Raw genomic sequence first — 8536 nt, forward strand, 5'->3', positions numbered from 1 at the left:
CCAGCCCCAGTAAGGTTGCATTGGATTGAACCACCCTGAGCAACCCTGGGGTCTATAACAAGTTAGTGAGCTTGTTAGGAAATGGACTTTGGAGGGGGCCAGTGTCATCACGTACACCGAGCAACTAGATGCGGATCCCTGGAAAACTACGTCACCCTTGTCCTCACTGTTCTCTATAGCACAGCTTGAAAAGCAGGAAAGAGGGAAGTGTAGGGCAGGGATCAGCGAACAAGGGACTTTAGATATCATCTTCTGAATGGTTTTGGAGAGAAAAGTCTCTTTTTTAGTACCGATACACAAAATAGTAAGTGATCTGTGGCCTTTATGATGGTGCAAAAGTGTACCCACACAATGAGACAGGCAACACTAGAATGGAAAGGCACATCAGATGATGATGTCCCGCTAGGCTAATGCAGCTGTTCTGAGCATGGCTAAGGTTGGACAGGCCACTTGCGCTGTTCAGTAGGTTAGCAGGTTTAGAAGAAGATGGCCTCATCATAAATTGAAAAGCATCTATGAGTAAAGCCAGGTAGGAGAGGAGATGGGAAGGTAGGAGGTAGAGTTAGGTAGGGGTTAGAGTAACTGCTATCTAGAATAATCTATGGTACATTACAAAATAACTAGAATTATTACACTAGCACAAGAATAATGGATGTCTGAGGAGGGAAACTGCTTGGTTAGGTCATTGCATGCCATATACCTGCACTGAATTAGTATGCATTAGACCATACATGTGTGCAGTTATGTATGCCGGAAAGTAGTCCTTTGAGCAAAACAGCTGCCATAGTCACCAAATCTGTTGTGCCTGCTTGAAGGAGGCCCTGAAGATCTAGCCTGGTGACTGTGACAGGGGAGAGTGGGGGAGGGTCGCTGGTCCTTACTGAGATCCCGGCCACTCTTCCTAGCCATTTGATTCAGATTTGCCCTAATTGCATGCAGCTCTGAGTCTCCAGGCCCTAGGAGGTTCTAGAGGAGGTGTTGAGGAGGTGCTAGAGGAGATGCTAGAGAAGGTGCTAGGGAGATGCTAGAGAAGGTGCTGGGGAGATGCTAGAGAAGGTGCTGGGGAGGTGCTAGAGAAGGTGCTGGGGAGATGCTAGAGAAGGTGCTGGGGAGATGCCAAAGAAGGTGCTGGGGAGATGCTAGAGAAGGTGCTGGGGAGATGCTAGAGAAGGTGCTGGGGAGGTGATAGAGAAGTTGCTGGGGAGATGCTAGAGAAGGTGCTGGGGAGATGCTAGAAAAGGTGCTGGGGAGGTGCTAGAGAAGATGCTAGAGGAGGAGATACTCTATGTCCATAGAGAAGGAATTCTCACAACAGATGTGGAAAACAAACAGACGACATCAGCAGCACCTAAAAGAACCAACCTTGGAGAGCATAATGCACACACCTCTAAGTCCAGCACTTGCGGGGGAGGCAAGAGGATCAAGAGTTGAAGGACAAGCTGAGCTACAAGAAAACCTGTCTCCACAACAATAACCTCAAAGGAAAACAAAACCCCAATTAAACAAACAAACAAACAAACAAACTCAATTACCCCCCCCCCAAACCCAAGTAGAAAATCCCAGACTCCCAATAAAGCCCCAGTCAGGTGGAAACAGAATGAACCCCATCTGAGGGAAGTAGAGGGAATTCTTGGATAGCAGCTACCCTCCACACCCTCTTCTTGTCCTTCAGTTCCCCAGAACACCCCAACATGTAACCTGAAGCCATGTCACGGCTAAGGAGATGGGGACCCCAGAGTTGATGTATGAAGTCTCATACCGAGGTGTGCTGGGGACCAGGATCAGGAAGAAGGATAGGCTCCTGACAAATGTATTTCTCCCGTCGTGGAGTCTACTTTTGTTCTGCAAGGCAAATGTCAAACAGTGTGGTGGCTGGAGCCCTGGATTAAAGTGTTGTTTAAGGTGCTTAACTCCTGGAAGAGGGAGCAAGATCATGCTGGGGACATGTCCTCTTTTCAGCTGCCCTCAGAGCATGGGCGGCGGCCCTGGGGCAATTTTCCAATCACATTCCTAAATCCAGAGGACTCCACCATAGCGCACAGCACCTGTTGCAATAACCTACAAATTCCAGCAGAGGGCACCCCTCCCTAACAATCTGAACTGCTAACAGCCTTGCTTGGAAAGCCACACTATTTCTTTGTAAAACATTTTTTTCTTGACCTCGGTATTCTTGCCCCTCCATAAAGACAAAGCACCATTATTATGACTAATGAAAACTCATCACTTAGACTCAGGAAGGTGGATTTTGCATGTTTTCTCTCATTTGTGCCTCCTAGATTTTACATAGATACATAACGCGCCCCCCCCCATACACACTTCACATACATAAACATGAAGATAGATGTTAGATATACCAAAGGATATTATACATACACCTAAGAAAACAGAAGTGAGATTGGGGAAAGGCCCTAGTGAGAAGGGAGGAGGGGGTGCAGAGGGTGAGTACAGTCCAAGTACGTGATACACAGTTGAAAACGTCTTTATGAAACGTGCCACCATGTACAATGACTGTGTACCAATACAGAACCAAAACAAAACTTAGCAACGACACGGATCTATTGTAAAAGCATCGGGTGACCCGTAGGAATCCTTCCTCCGAAGTTTCTCTGTAGCTGCTTTTAAAGATGCTTGGCAAACCTGGCTTAATGGACAGCTCTCGGAAGACGTTGTGGGTGAGGGGTGGAAGACGATGGGGATCAAGGGACCGCTCGGGATGACACAGCTGGTGTCCAGAAACGCATGACACACTCTTCCCCTCCTGTCGCCACTGTCACCTACTGGGCCGGTGACATTTCCCGTCATGGAGAGATCTATGTCTACAGGGTTGCTCCCATGGGTCCCAAGTTCCTCCGTAGATGTCTCATGATCTGTGTGGGGTGAGGACAGGCAGAGGGAGGCTGCCTGAGCCACACACCCGCTACACTGTCCCTTTGAAGGGGATGGCTGTCATAGCCCCTCCATGTCATGCCTGTCTTACCTGATGCCCCTCCACACACCCCAGGATGCCTATATGAATGGGGCTCAACACATTGATAGATGACAACATCGTGTCATGATGTCAACAGGTCGGACACCTCTGGTAGACCAATAGCTCTCAGCTGGGAGCTTCTTTGTCACCACCCCATCAGGGAAGAGTTGACAATGGATGGGGGCATTTTAGTAGTTACAATGTTGTAGGGAACTCCTGGCATCTAGTGGGTAGAGGTCGGGGAAGCATCTGAACGCTACAGTGCATAGGACAGTTCCCACAGACAGGATGACATGACCTGAAACACCAATAGTGCCGAGTTTGAGAACATGTGGTCTAGACTTGGGACTAGGGATTCCTGAAGTGTGGTCCCAAGACTTAGCATGTCAGCGTCACCCGAGGAATTGTCACACACGTGGAGTCTGGGGCCCCACCTCAGATCTACTACATCAGAAGCCGGGAACAGGGCCTGTGCTGCAGTGTGACTTTCAGATCTGCAGCACACTCAAGCCCGGAGACCGGAGGCTGGTAGTTTAATTACTTACGTGTCAGCTAGTTTGCCTGTTGTCTCTGCAGATTTATTAAGATCTGGGGTCTGAGTTAGCTGAGTTACAGTCGACATTTCTTACAGGTTTCAGGTAGTGCTGCCAGTGCTTGTCCCGGCTCACACTTGGAGAACAACCCAAGACAGTCCTTCAAATTTGCCTGTGTGAAACACGGCCCAACTGCCTGTGGACATTTTAGATTCCCAGGCTCCCCTCATCTCCAATAAGGAGGAAGTTTCCGAAAGAAGGACCTAGGGATATGCTTGCTTTAATTTTTTTTTAATTTTTATTTTTTAAAAAACACAAATATAGCCGGGTGGTTAATCCCATCACTTGGGCGGCAGAGGCAGGTGGATCTCTGTGAGTTCAAGGCCAGCCTGGGCTACAGAGTGAGTTTCAGGAAAGGTGCAAAGCTACACAGAGAAACCCTGTCTCAAAAAAACAAACAAACAAACAAACAACAACAACAAAAAAAAACAGAAAAAAAAAAAAACAAAACAAAAACCCAAACCAAACCAAAAAACCACAAATGTATTAGAAAATATAAGCAAACAGGGTTGAAAAGATTGGCTTGTTGGGAGGGGTAGGTTCAGGATGATTAATGACATCTCTGAGTTCCTCAAGCCTACACCAGAAGCTGCTGAACAGGGATGGGGAAAACAGCTGGAGAGTGTCAGAGGGTTGTACCCAGGCCACAGAACAGGTGGACTCCATCAGAACTTCCGAGGGGACCTAGCAACTGGTGCTAGGGGGGGCTGGAGAGGTGGCTCAGTGATTATGAGCACCGACTGTTCTTCCAGAGGACTCAGGTTTGATTCCCAGCCTCTAAATGACAGTTCACAACTGTCTGTAACTCCAGGATCCAACACCGACACACAGACATATGTGTAGGCAAAATACTGATGCACATTAATAGAAATAAAAAAAAAAGCAGCCCAGGTGATTCCAATGTGCAGCCACATTTAAGAGGCAGGGACTTTGGAACAGTCTGGCAGCTTCTCAAACACACAGTTACTAAATGGCCAGCAACCCCACCCCTAGGTATCCACCCAAGACAACTGAAAACACTCACCTATACAAAAACCTGTCCTCTAATGTTCACAGTCAGAACAGCCATACAGTGGGCCGAGTTGAAGAATGGGTTAACACATGAAAATAGATGGGTAAACTAGATGGGTACCACACAGTGGGATGTTGTCTAGTGACAAGAAGAAATGACATGTTAAACACAGATGAGCCTTGAACACGTGAAGGAAACAATTTTCAAAAGGCCACAGATTGTATGAACCCATTTCCATGCTGCAACAAGAATGAGTGAGTCCATAGAAACAGAAAGTAGACTGGTGGTTGCTAGGGGCTGGTGTGAGCTGGGAATTTCCACAGAGTGAGTGTTGAATGAACACAGTTTTAGTTGAGGATGAGGAAATGTTCTGGAACTAGATAGGAGTGGTATAACACCATGAATGCCACCGAAGAGAACGGTTTAAAATGGCTCAAACGGTAAAATGACAGAGATTTATCTCAGGGGGAGAAACACAGAACAAACAAAGCTCCCTCTGCGCCCCCCCCCCCCCTCCCGTGTTCTGTAAGCATTCCTAATAACGGTTTTAAGAACCAGGGACAATCCAAAGCCATTTATCTGTTAGCTTAGTCAGGGTAAAACACTCTGACAGACAAAATGCCACAGCTGTACTCCTGTGGTTTTGAACACTTGACCAGGATAGGAAGTAAAATGCTTTTGGAGTCTGACTGCAGTGTATATGGTCAGATTCTGTGATTAAGAGCAAAGACACAGGTTTTCGTCTGGGAGCCGGACTTAAATTTCATAGGGACAGGGGCCATACCTAGTATACTCACCACTATGTATTTAGCGGTTCTTGGGTTCTCAGTATTTCCGTTGATGAATATCACCCTGAAGGCCACAGTCAAGCTCCGCCACAATCAAAGTGACTACTGACAAAAGGACTGTCCCCCAGGTGGTGGGCATAGCGTGAGGAAAATCTGTGAGCCGATCCTGAGAACACGGTGCTCCAGGTGTAGGGGATGGGCCTCTCACCCCTGAAGTGGAAACAGTACGAGTCAAGAGGCTTCCTACAAATGATGATTGCTGAGCTGAATCTCAAAGGAAGACCATGGATGAGTGGGCTGGAGCCCAAAAGGCAATACCTGCAGGGCACACGCCATGTACAGACACAAGAGGCTGAGCACAGACAGAGCACCTGCAGAGGTCAGGCTGCTGAGCGTGGCCAGTCTTAAGTGGCAGGCTTGGCCTTGTTGGGTTTTACCTGAGGATGGGGCAGGAGGCGGGGGCGGGGGGGGGTGCAGCTAAATGTGGGGACATGGTCAAATGTATGTGATTGTGGAACCCCCTGTGGTGGTTGGGTTTGAGAGCAAACAGAAGAAGGGGTTCAATGGGATAGTTTTAGAGGGTAAGGAGGAAAGGATTGTCTTGGTGAACAAAAGTTCATTATGGGTATGAAGAAGAGGAGATGTGAGTGTGTGGGAGAAAGGTAGCTGTGTTGGGATTTGGTGACTGCAAACTACTGGGCGTGGGGTAAAAAAAAAAGTGCTAGTGTGTGGCACCACAGGCCCCATTTATTGAATGCTTATGTACAGGGCACCAGCCCGTATGCCACATACCCACTGTCCTTGGTCTTATCATGACTCCTGAAGTAGAGACCATTTTTATGCTCACGATATTGATGAGGAAACTATGACTTGTCGAAGTAGTTCCTCATCAAAGACACCTGGTTAGAATGTGGAGTAGCCGAGGTCTGACCATGGACAGTTGGACTTGAAGAGCCTTGGCCTTGACTGGAGTTGCTATTCCTCCCAGGTTGTCAGCTTTCATTGGTAACGATACATCTGCTCCCAGGTGAGGAAATACTCAGAGGATAATGGGTGAGTAAAGGAGAAACGGAAAGTGCTATTAAATTGAGTTTAGGGTAAGTTGAGCTGGAGAGGCTGTGGATTATTCCGGGACATCCAATGGGCATTTACTTACTGCCTGGGAGGGCACTTCTGGAGGGAAGACTTAGAAGGCACTAGCTATGACAGGTGTCAGTTGTGGAGATGCCATAGCCTAGGGGAAGAGGAGACAAAGTTCAAGCGGAACCAAGAGACCCCAGAGAACCAATCATGGCCTTTGAATGTAGCCATCAGGAAGTCTCTGGAACCCTGGTGTGAGTTGGGTCTTGAATAGGCTAACGGGAGAACCATGACTGACAAGGAGACATCCAACAACCCAAGTGCCCTGGACGCAGGAGAGAGAATACCAAGAGAAAGGCTCGGAGTCCAGAAAGCTTGCTTTCCTTTACTGTTCAGAGGAGAGAGATCTGCAGATGTTACAAGGGAACAGGCGAGAAGTGAATGGGTGTGGTGGTCCACCTCTGCAGCCCCAGCGCTTGAGAGGCTGAGGCAGGAGGATCTCTAGTTCAAGGTAGCAGGGGTGTAGGCGGAGACCTTGTCTTTCAAAGAGGAATGGTGGAAAGGATAAATCTGGCACTGGATGGGACAGGAGAGGAGCAATGGCGTTCCACCCCTGAAGGTGGGGGCAGCAGGCAATGGGAAAAAGCCTGGAGGGTGAGTCGAGAGTCGCATCCTTCAGAGAGGAGGAAACTTGTGTGGAGTCTAGAGAAAAGTACAGGTTTGAACAGGACATAGGGGCTTCAGAGAGGCGCCATTAGGCTGGGGGCTCCCATCACTGTGTTCTGAGGCTCACATGAGGCTGCATTTGCACTGAAGCACTCATGGCTGCCTAGACTGTGTAGTGGGTACCTTCCTGGGTTCCTCCTCCTCCTCCCCCTTCAGAACATACACCACGGTAGACGTGTACCACGTGTGTTGTCTGTCCTGCTTCCCTCACCCCTTTTCTGTCTCAAAGAAGTGTCTCAGCATACGGTGCTCCCGTAGTTAAATGATTCGTGGAGGATTCAGACTACATAGCTGTAAGGGGGGGGCGAGGGGGGGCGAGGGGGGGGACGGGGACGTCATCATCATCAAAACCCAGGCAGGTGGAGCCAGGGAAATCTGGATCTTTCAGTCATAGGTGGTACTAGGGAGACAGATGGGACTGAGTCGTGACAGAAACATGGCTAGTGAGGATCCTGATCACCTTCTCATAGGGATCTGCAGGTGACTTGGGTGGCACACCAAACACAAGCTGGATCTTTGGCAGGTCTAGGCAGATGTGACCAACAAGATGGATGTGAATATGGACACGGTGACAAGGGCGGGGGGCAGATAAGTGGATTCCTATCTGGTTATCTGCAGAAGGAAGACGGGCCAGCTGGCATGTGATTCTGTGAATGAAGTTCTAGAAGAGCTACTGCAGGAGAAAGAAAGGGAAGCATGTATGCAGAGAAGGCAGGCTAGTGGGCAAGAGGATGGAGAGGTCAATGGAGGTAGAAAGACACTGCCGGTCTTCGTGAGCCTTGGATGCTGTTGGGTTTCCTGTTGGCTGTCAGGAGAAGCCACTGGAGGGGGCTGAGCTGGGGCACTACACGATCTACTTTACAACTGGTCAAGATCATTGTAGCTGCTATAGGGTGTACCAACAGAAACACAAGACCAGGATGCCACTGCTGCCATCCAGGAAAGATGAACTGGCTTAGTATGAGACTAGTATAAATGGTAGTAGATCGTTTCCCTCCAATGATGTCTTTTACTCAGTAAAATATGAAGGGCATCAAATATGGGAGGGAGGCTGGATGGACAGATGGGTTCCAGCTTGTTATGGAGTTAGCATTTACCAGGAAACTCAATAGTCTGCAAACTGGGAATTCTCAACATCACCATCTAATGGACTTGTAGCTTCCTGCACTGATAGAGTGACCAGATACTTTAATTATGCCAGCTTAACTGGGACACTGGATTTGGGAGGGTGGACAAAAAGTGAGGACATTAAGTTACATTCAAGAAAAGGCTTAAATGTTTCATTACATTCTAAGTATTAGCCAAGGCTTATCTTGGACAGCACTGTATTAATTTTGTTTTCAGCTCATTCTCCCAACAAATGACCCAC

The sequence above is a fragment of the Peromyscus maniculatus genome, chromosome 1 (assembly GCF_049852395.1).
Source record: "Peromyscus maniculatus bairdii isolate BWxNUB_F1_BW_parent chromosome 1, HU_Pman_BW_mat_3.1, whole genome shotgun sequence".
In the NCBI taxonomy this organism is placed as follows: domain Eukaryota; kingdom Metazoa; phylum Chordata; class Mammalia; order Rodentia; family Cricetidae; genus Peromyscus; species Peromyscus maniculatus.